The 10,716-nt window shown below is 35.3% G+C and overlaps 1 long non-coding RNA gene across 1 annotated transcript; it reads left to right on the top strand.

Annotated features, from left to right (window-relative positions):
- The first annotated feature begins 7,116 nt into the window (after positions 1-7,116).
- On the top strand, positions 7,117-10,282 carry LOC143234065 (uncharacterized). The gene is made up of 3 exons (XR_013018504.1): positions 7,117-7,211; positions 8,844-8,947; positions 10,166-10,282. It is a non-coding gene; the product is annotated as an uncharacterized LOC143234065 (long non-coding RNA).
- The last annotated feature ends 434 nt before the right edge of the window (positions 10,283-10,716 follow it).

The raw sequence follows: 10,716 nt of genomic DNA, 5'->3' as shown, positions 1-10,716 counted from the left end.
GCACGAAATTCAATAAACAAATAAAAACATATAAAAAAATCACCTTATTTGTTGTTATGTTTTTGTTATATTGATCGATCATAGAAAACGCTTTTAGCTCTATCGACTGAAGATATGATCGATAGTTTGGTTATAACAAAAGTTTCTTTTCCTTCAATTTAATTTTTAAATTGAAACAGTATAAACGGAAGATTTTAATTTTGGATAAAAGATTCAAGGAAAAGGCATTTCAAACAGCGTGACAGATTCTGTAAGAATGTTATTATTGCTCGTCACTTTGCATCTTTGACGTTTGATGATACGGCTAGGTTTAAATGTGTATATCGATCATCTCGGACCAGGTCTTGAACTCGTCTCGGTAAAGATAAGGTTCGGGTCTTGTGAAATAGCATGACTTGAACTTTATCGAGGCGAATCGAGGAAGTTCAGTTATCACTAACGATAATGAGAGAAGTGTAAACGATCCCCAAGGTAGCTCAGCATCACGTGCTATATACAATACATTATTAAAGACATGTCAGCAAGATAGCCAAGTACTGTGATGCTTGCAACAGAAAATCGGTTTTCGTGGTGCTTTACGAAAATAATGTAAAGGGCGCACAGAACTAGATAGGGTTGTATGTAATTGAGGTTAGTTTTTGTTTGATGTTAACCACAGAGACACATAATGGACTATCTGTTCATAACCCGTTTAGATGTTTAGTGCTATGAACACCAAAACTTATCGCTGGTTCATCGTATTTGCTTGTAATGACGTCTAATGCATTCTTTGACCAGTATTAAAATAATAGTTTAATTGTTTTTATTGTTTTGAATTAAGCACAAAGCTACACAATGAGCTATCTGTGTTCTGTCTACCACGGGTACCGAAACACGCCTTTTAGCATTGTATGTTCACAGACTTACCGCTGTGCTACTGGAGGACAATAATTTGAACTAATAACGTATGTATAATTTAATGAAGAGAACCTTTGGAAATAAGAGAATGCTAAACTTACCGGTATTTCTAGGGTAGAGCACAGATAGCTGATTGTGTAGCTTTGTGCTCAGTTCCAATCAATCAATCAAAACCATTGTCTCTAATAATTTATATTTATATATAATAATCAGATAACATGTATTACGATGTTGTATTTTGAATATTAATTTTGAAAATCACAAGGCTAAAAAATTAGATGAAGCTTAACACCATAAACAAGGGCGTAACTTTGGTTTCAAAAAGTGTTTGTATATTGGGGAAGGACAGTTTCTGTAGCTGGGATATGATAAAGTTAATTTATAAATGAAAAGACCTTGACAACGTGCGGAGAACATTCTTCCCGTGTAAATTAAGCCTTTTAGCTGTAAAACTTTGCGAAAACACAACTTTCTTAAGCACAGAGAAAATGTTCATGCGTTTTCAAACTATGCTCCATGGATCCCTTGGGTTCTGCCACAGTTATCTGGGGCTCCGTGAGGAAATTTTAGAATGTTAATATTTTTTCCTAAAACTATAAAATTGAATCAGAATATGCTGTACAAAAAAGTAATAAATATCTTTAATGTAACACGTTTATCACGTAATGGTGTTTTTTAATATTTTATTTTGCCTGACACCAGACGATTTTATTTAGCTCAGGGGAAGTTCTCGCGGTGAAAGTGGTAGTACAATCTCATATCTACTGGTTGCTGGTAGATATGACACCATCTCAAAATTGCACGCGTCATTGGAGATGCAAGATATTCTAGTCTAGTAATGTTTGTATGAAACATTGGTCAGCCCTGGATAGTGATTCCAACTGTCTTTTAAAAGCCGGATCTGGATTAGCAGCTAAATCTCGAACGAAATGAAACAAAATGAAACATAGACGTCATAACTGAAACTTGAACAAATTTGAAACATTGTGATGTAACTGATACAGTTTCATTTTCTTCAGTTTCAAAGTATATTTACATGAAGTATAATTATATTTATGACAATTATAATTGGTAATTGTTAGGTTAGGTTAGATTCGTTGTCATATTTATGACAATTATAATTGGTAATTGTTAGGTTAGGTTAGATTCGTTGTCATATTTATGACAATTATAATTGGTAATTGTTAGGTTAGGTTAGATTCGTTGTAGTTTAATTAGACAAACTTAGTACCAATGACCTCTTTGACGTCATACGTCCGCATGATGTCATGTTTCATTTTGTTTTATTTCGTTCAAGATTTAGACGCACGTCAGATATGGCTTAAAATTTCTGTTAAAAACAAAAAATATTAATAATAGGTTAACCTTTTTCTATAGAAAAATATATTACTCAAACAGCCTTGTCTTTTTTCCACAAATCTTTATTTCTGACTTTGTTATGGCAAAACTGATATTTGGTCAGCATGTCATTGAACGAGTTTTTATTAAGAAGATATTTGTGTCCGTAAAAATGCTTTTAAAGTGCCAAAGATATGAGAATACGTTTTGAGACAAATTAATAACTACTTGTCGCTCTTATAATGGATAAGTGGCTGTATATCAGTAATAAATCTGATACGAGTAAAAATCTTCCTAGGCCTAGGTTGAATACGAATTCATCGGCGTTATGGTAGCGTGAAACACTTCAACGCAGGATGATGCAACAAGTACAGAAACAAGAAAGAAAAAAAAGTTTGATGAAAGTTTTATTGAATACGGTTTTACATGGACAGGTAATGAAGATGAACCTAGTGGGTTATGTGTTGAATGTGGAACAGTGTTGAGTAACAGTTGTTTGTATCAAGCAAAGTTAAAACGGCATCTAGAAACCAAACACTTCTAATTAAAAAATCCAACTTCCGAGTAGTTCAAAAGAAAGTGTTTGCAATTAAATGCAAGGAAAGCTACATTTCGTTCGTTTATCCATCAGGACAACAAAGGTGCTCTTATTGCTTCGTATCGTGTTTTGTTTGTTTTGAATTTCGCGCAAAGCTACACAAGGACTATCTGTGATAGCCGTCCCTAATTTAGCAGTGTAAGACTAGAGAGAAGGCAGCTAATCATCACCATCCACAGCCAACTCTTGGGCTACTCTTTTACTATCGAATAGTGGGATTGAGATTGACTGTCACATTATAACGCCCCCACGGCCGAAAGGGCAAGCATGTTTGGTGCGATGGGGATTCGAACCCGCGACCCTAAAATTACGAGTCGAACGCCTTAATCCACCTAGCCACGCCGGGCCTTCATATCGTGTTCGTTACCGTAGTGCAAAAGCAGTTGAAGCTCATACAGTTGCAAAATATTTTATAAAACCGGGCGCAAAAGATTTGGTAGAGTGCATGAGTGATTAGAAATTTCTTAAAAACTTTAACTCTGTGCCCATTTCTGACAACTCGGTTTCTCGAAGATATGTCAGCAAATTGCGTAACGGAGCTCATAAGCCAAGTAAAAGCGAGTCCAACGTTTTCGCTTCAGACGGATAAATCAACAGAAGTCGCAGGTTATGCGAAGTTGCTTTTATTTGTTCGCTAAATTTACGAAGCTAGTTTTGAAGAAGACATGCTAATTTGCAAACCTTTGCCTACTAAAACAACAGGCGAAGAAATATTTAAACTGATCGATTTATTTATGGAAGAACATGAGTTCCAATGGCAGCTTTGCTCAAATATTTGCGCTAATGGGGCTGCACCTATGATTGGAAAATTTTCAGACGCAGTGGCACGAATAAAAAAAGAAAAACCCAGACATCGAGTGTACCTACTGCTTTCTTCATCGTCATGCACTTGCAATAAAACGAATACCAGAAGACTTAAAATAGGTATTAGGTGATGTCATAACAATAGTTAATTTTATTAAGTTGCTGCTTCATTCTGAAGCCCGATGTACTTCTCAGGAAAAATTGCTTGCTCGGTTTTACGAACTGCGTGAGAAGACAGGTTTTTTTTGCCCCCAGTGGCTTAGCGGTATGTCTGCGAACTTAAAACGCTAAAAACCGGGTTTCGATACCCGTGGTGGGCAGAGCACAGATAGCCCATCGTGTAGCTTTGTGTTTAATTCAAAACAACAAGGTTTCTTTTTATCCGAATGTCATTTGGAACTTGCTTACAAATTAAGGGACAAATGCTGGATACAGAAAGTGGCTTACCTTTCGGACATATTTATCTATCTGAATGAAGTGAATGCTACAATGCAGGGCACCAGAGTAACGTACTTCAAAACTCAGAGTAAAATGGAAGCGCTTTAACGCAAGCTTAAACTTTGGGATGAATGTATATTTATGGAAGGACTTGATTGCTTCGAAAATCTCAGTGTTTTTTTTTAATCTATGAATGAAATTTCCTTAAGTGAAGATGCAAAAGTTTCAGTCTTGCAGCACATATCTGATTTGTGCACAACTATTGCAGAATACTCCCTTCATCATTTGGAAAAAATTACCATGGATTCAAAATCCCTTTGTTGACTGCAAATACCAACGATTGATCTTTGAAAGAGAAACACCAACTTATAGAAATTTCAACTGATTACACCTTAAAAACAAAATTTCAGCAGGAAGAAGTTACACAGTTTTGGATTCAAATGGCCATGGAATACCCTGAAATAAGTAACAGAGCTTTGAAACGTTTGATGCGTTTTTCCAACAAGGTTTCTTTGTGAGCAAATATTTTCACTGTATACAGCTCCAAAGACCAAATTTAGAAATAGGCTAAATATTACAGGTGATTTCCGCTTACAGGTAACGACCGTAACTCCAAATACTGAACTATTTTGTGAACAAAAGCAAGCCCATCCGCGCCACTAATAAATAAATAAGTACACTGCACTTTTACTGATATAAATTTTGCAACAGAAATTTTTGAACAAGTAAGTAGAAGTAAATTACTTTTTTTAAATATTGATATTGTTAATAAATTTATATTCTAAAAGCTTGAAGTAAACTTTAGTGATAGTGACCGATTGTTTCTATTTTTAGTGTATTTTTTTATTAAGGCTCCGAAATGTTTTTTTTTCTTTCTGATGTGAAGTTCCGCGGGTTTAAAAAGTTTGGGAACCCCTAATCTAAAGTAATAAGAGTGGGTAAAAACGAGAAATAATTCGGAATAAAATGGTAAACACGAGAAATAATTCGGAATAAAATGGTAAACACGAATAAAAGTTTGAGTCAATTTTCATGAAATAGAGACCCAGTTGGGCAGTTTTTCTAGGTTTCGAGTCTCATGGGTTAAAATTTTATTAAGAATATTCCTGAAGGAGAAATAATATAACTATCTGTAAATAGTGCAGACACGGGGAAACAGCACGTGAAATTTAGCGAAATCTGAAATAAATTAATTATGTATAGAAAGGAGCAATAAGTGCTACACGTTTCTCTTTACTACAGGATGTATAAAGCTGGTAAAAAAACACTGGTCTTGTTGATGTTTAGCTTCACCAATCCTGCATATACAGGATATTTCTGTTTCCCGTAGCTAATTGTATCGAAGGGTTGTCCTTTTGGGGTTTTGAAACGTGTACGAAAGAATCAAAAGTTAAAGTAGTTATTTTAATAGACGTGATTTAGAAGTAAAAACAAATATATCACATGAAATATAACAGAAGGAAGTTCAGATGGAATATTAGTAAACGAATACTTCTACAGTGCTGGCTTGTCCCATTTGGATTAAGCCAACTTCCAAGCGTTAAAGGACAGAACTCCACAAGAATGAGGGAACAAAAACGTAGCGTGCATTCTAGATTAAGCTTAGCGCGTGGAACTCAGCAAACACACGTAAAAACACGTGCGAATTGCTTAGTTACGGCTTTATTAGAACATCCAATTAAAAAAAAACAACACAAATTAAGAACATACAGTTACTATTTTATTCCACACCTGCTGCCTGGTCAGAGAAAAATGGGGTATTAATATTTTAATTCATGAGTTGTAATAATTTCGAGCCTTCAAAGCGTGCGCAGAAAGCTTTATTGTATAAACTTATACCCGAAGGAAGAGAATGTTTACGTTGTTTAAACAATATATGCCGCAGCCATTGTTACAAGTTATTTGTTTCGAGATATCAATTGTCCAACTACAGTTGTAGCGTATGTTCTATGTAACTACAGTTGTACCATACGTTCTAGGCAACTGCAATTTTAGTACACATCTACAGCTGTGATAAACCTCCTATAAACATATAGTTGTACCATATCTTAAAGAATCTGTTTTTTTTTTGGTTTTTTTTTAGAATTTAGCGCAAAGCTACACGCGAGCTATCTGCGCTAGCCGTCCCTAACTTAGGAGTGTAAGACTAGAGGGAATGCAACTAGTCATCATCACTTACTACCATCAACTCTTGTGCTACTTTTTTACCAACAAATAGTGGGATTGATCGTAATTTTATAACGCCCCCAAGGTAGAAAGGACGAGCTTGTTTGGTATGACGGGATTCAAGCCCGCGACCTTTAGGTTACGCGGCGAGCGCCCTAACAACCTGGCCATGCCGGGCATGTCTTAAAGAGGTCTATAAATCTGTTACAAATCTACAGCTATACCAAATGTTTCACGTGTGTACAACTGAATCAGATTCTCCATGAAACCACTTTGCACATTACGTTATATATATTCACAGCTGTACCAGATATCCTATTTTTTGATATCAGCTCCTTTACACATTTGAAGCTGTAACAGATATCATAGATGTGTAGAATTCTACCAGCTCTTTTATATATTTACGGTCGTGCCAGATATTCTGCAAAGGTAGAATTATATCAGCTCTACCATACATATATCTACAGTTATTTCAGTTTCTAAGTGCACATAAAGGAATATAAGTTCTTTTTTTTTTTAAATCATTAACAAAGCAAACATTCTCGTTCCCAATAGCAGGAAAAGTTTAATTTAATATACCAATTTAAATTATTTCATGAACTTTAAGAGAGGTTAATTATCTTGCACTCTTGGTTTCTCTCAGAGCCGTAGGTCTCAGATACTTATCCCGCCCACCGCGAAAACTAATTGTTGAGCGTTTCAGGCATACCAAGAGCCATTGAATACGTTAATACGTTAAATCTACATTTTTATTGTTTAAGTTACGTCATATTTTGAAATGTGAATAATAGTGTGGTTAATTCCTAACAACTGAATGTAAATGTAATATCCTGTTTATGAAGTAAAATTTGGTATCAACATTATTCTTGCCTCTTCTCTCGTCAGGTTCAAAAGTAAATGTCGAGTTTTGCCTGCGTGAGCGGTTAACGGGAGACAGTTGAATGTTCTGTCAGACACTACGGTCCGCAATGTATGTAAGACTGTACAAGTTTTTCTATTGCATGCTAAAATGTTTAACAGTTTATTAATATTCATATAACCGTACTATTTTATTTCAAATCCTTAAAAGTGCTCAATCGTATTCCAGTTCATGGATAACTGTAATTACTCTAATTTCGTAGGGTTATAAAGTTTCCAGGTTTCTTTTGTTCTTGTGTGTTTCGTAAAAATGATCTAAGCCTGCAGTCCTTGTACTGATTCTTGAGTATTCGTTAGTTGTAGTTTTTCACTTGTTTCATATTCTTCATTTATTAACTTTATTAGGTTTTATTACACTTATTCTTTGTATTGATTACGTTTTCTAGTTGTACTAGTGCTGGAAGTGTTCACTATACCAGTTGTTTTATAACATGTAGTTTATCAGTTTTTTACTAACATTAGCGTACTACTTACACTGCGATTTATAGCTGTACCAGTTTTAATATTATGTATTGTGGCCTGGCATGGCCTAGCGCGTTAAGGCGTTCGACTCGTAATCTGAGGGTCGCGGGTTCGCGCCCGAGTCGCGCCAAACATGCTCGCCCTCCCAACCGTGGGGGCGTTATAATGTGACGGTCAATCCCACTATTCATTGGTAAAAGAGTAGCCCAAGAGTTGGCGGTGGGTGGTGATGACTAGCTGTCTTCCCTCTAGTCTTACACTGCTAAATTAGGGACGGCTAGCACAGATAGCCCTCGAGTAGCTTTGTGCGAAATTCCAAAACAAACAAACAAACAATTATGTATTGTACAAATTATTCTAGTACGTATTTTCTTACCATGATATTAAATCAATATCCTGCTATTACTAATCTATTTAATCTGGTATTATTGATCCAATTAATCATTGTTACGTTATTACTAATCAAATTAATGAACTCTGTGGTATCAATAACTCATTTAATCAATACTATGCCATAACTGATCCAGTTAATTAATATTTTGCTATTACTAACTAAACTAATCAATATTCTGCTGTAACTTGTTTGTTTGTTTTTGAATTTCGCACAAAGCTACTCGAGGGCTATCTGTGCTGGCCGTCCCTAGTTTAGCAGTGTAAGACTAGAGGGAAGGCAGCTAGTCATCACCGCCCACCGCCAACGTTAATTTCTGTAGTTATAAAGATAACTATGAAGCAACCCTGTAAAGTTGTACTAGCTTTTTACATTGTCTGATTTACTATGTAATCTGTAGTTGAAGTAATTTGATGTAATTTCTAATGTAACGTTGAATTTATATTCTATAGTTTTACAATATTTATATACCTATGAGTGAGTTTTTCACTGTATATTTCTACCAGTTCGTTTATTATCTACTTAAAATTATTAATTTCGGTAACAATAGTTGTATTTAATTAAATAACTTCTATAATCATGGCATGATTCATAAACAGAATATTTAACTGTTGCGTATTTTGAACGTCAACAAGTTTCCGTTTTTAATGTACTCTGCGAAAATATTTTACTGGAGTAATTTTACATCTTATATAATGAGATTTGTTTTCGAAACTTCATTACACTTGTATGTGTGGATTTTACTTGCTTCGTTAGGTAATTTTTATATAACTTATTTTGAACATTTATTCTGTAATTAAAATCGGATTACAATTATATATTTGTATGCAGCTATTAGCTGACTTTCATTCCAAGTCAACTCAATTGGAAGGAACAACTAAGGATAAATTTATATTACGAACCACCGTGAACCAGCTGGCGAAGTTAAGACACAGGTCTGTAGCAACTTTTAAGTCTATCGAGTGACTTAATGTAACTAAACTGATTAGTAAGTGAATGTTAGAACGAATAAAATGTATCAACATCCGGATATTTGTTAAATCCAATTGTGTCACTTAGACCACGAATATTTAATTTATTCTATATCCAAAACTTATTATATAATTACTGGTTGTTCCGTTCAAACCTGCTCTTGAGTTTCCTGTTGTCTGGGCGTATTTAGTGATTAGAGTACTCGCACTATAAATTCGCGCATTCTCTGTTTTACTGCAAAAACATGTGGGTGCATGAGTACACTAAAATGCAGCAATCCAATCTTACTACACAATGAGATAAGAGTAGCTCGAGAGTTGGCAGTGGGTGCTGTTCACTGGTTAAATTCCCTCTAGTCTAAGCCCGGCATGGCCAAGTGGTTAAAGCGTTCGACCCATAATCTAAGAGTTGCGGGTTTGAATACCCGTGACACCGAACTTGCTCGCCCTTTCAGCCGTGGGAGCGTTATAACGTGATGATAAATCCCACTACTCGTTGGTAAAAGAGTGGTCGAAGAGTTGGCAGTGGGTGGTGATGACTAGCTGCCTTTTCTCTAGTCTTACACTATAAATTAGGGACAGCTAGCGCAGATAACATACGTGTAGCTTTGCGCGAAATTCAAAAACAAACAAGTACAGCGGTATGTCTCTGGATTTACAACGCTAAAATCAGGGGTTCGATTCCCCTCGGTGGGTTGAGCAGATAGCCCGATGTGGCTTTGCTATAAGAAAAACACACACACACACACACAAACAAGTAAACAAACAAACAAACTCTCTAGTCTATCACCTCAAATTTAGAGACTACTGATATGCGCATATCTCCTTGTGTAGTTGTGCGGGAAAATTCTGCGAAACGAACAACACCATATTCAATGTTGCTATTTATACACTCACCAGAAAAATGTATCGAGTAAGAGTTTTCATGAATGACTGGTAGTTTCATGTTTCATGTGTCTACATCTATACATGAGACATTTACATAAAAACACATTTTATTACAAACCTTTTTGTTCTGAACCACTCGTATAGAGTACACGTGATTTTGGCGACAAATTTTCGGACTACTTCTGACAACTATATCAATGCATTAAAGTTAATAGACATTAGTCAATAACTCAAAATGTTATGTGAATTTTTTAAAATACTTTTCTGCATATTCGGTATTTTTCTGCGTTTTAGATTGAAAGGGTCGAGAAAAGAAAAATTGTTTGGAACCACGAAGAGAAAGAGCGAAACGCCTCGGTAATTCTTCCTTGTCTATATTCAACGCTTGATTTCATGTATATGTCATTTTTCTCCGTTGATGAATTATTCTTCGTTTTAAAAAAAGTCTTTGTTGAACGTGTTTTTTGTGTCCATTTTTGGGTGTCTGTCTCTTTTGATGTATTACTTGTAAGTAATGAGGGGCTTACGAAAAAGTCACAAGAGGAAAGAAGATTCGAAATTGTTTAAATAATAAAATATGAATATACAACGGTAGAAAACAAAAATGGAAAGAACAGGGGAAGATGGTTATTTAATGAGGGACAGCAAGACTTAAAAATTGAAAAAGTGAACGAGAAATATATGCACATACACACAAGGAAATGAAATCGAGAAAATAGACTGATGCCAATGAGTAATTTCTAAAATTAATTGATGTTAGACTAAAGGAAAATGTAGCTGAGAAACATTAGCAAAGTAAACTTGACACCCTGAAACTGGAGGAGGAGTCGTAATCTGAGATTCAC

This window comes from Tachypleus tridentatus, chromosome 12 (assembly GCF_004210375.1).
Source record: "Tachypleus tridentatus isolate NWPU-2018 chromosome 12, ASM421037v1, whole genome shotgun sequence".
Taxonomy (NCBI): Eukaryota; Metazoa; Arthropoda; class Merostomata; order Xiphosura; family Limulidae; genus Tachypleus; species Tachypleus tridentatus.
Note: the sequence above shows the minus strand (reverse complement) of the source record. Positions and strands in the feature narration are given on the sequence as shown.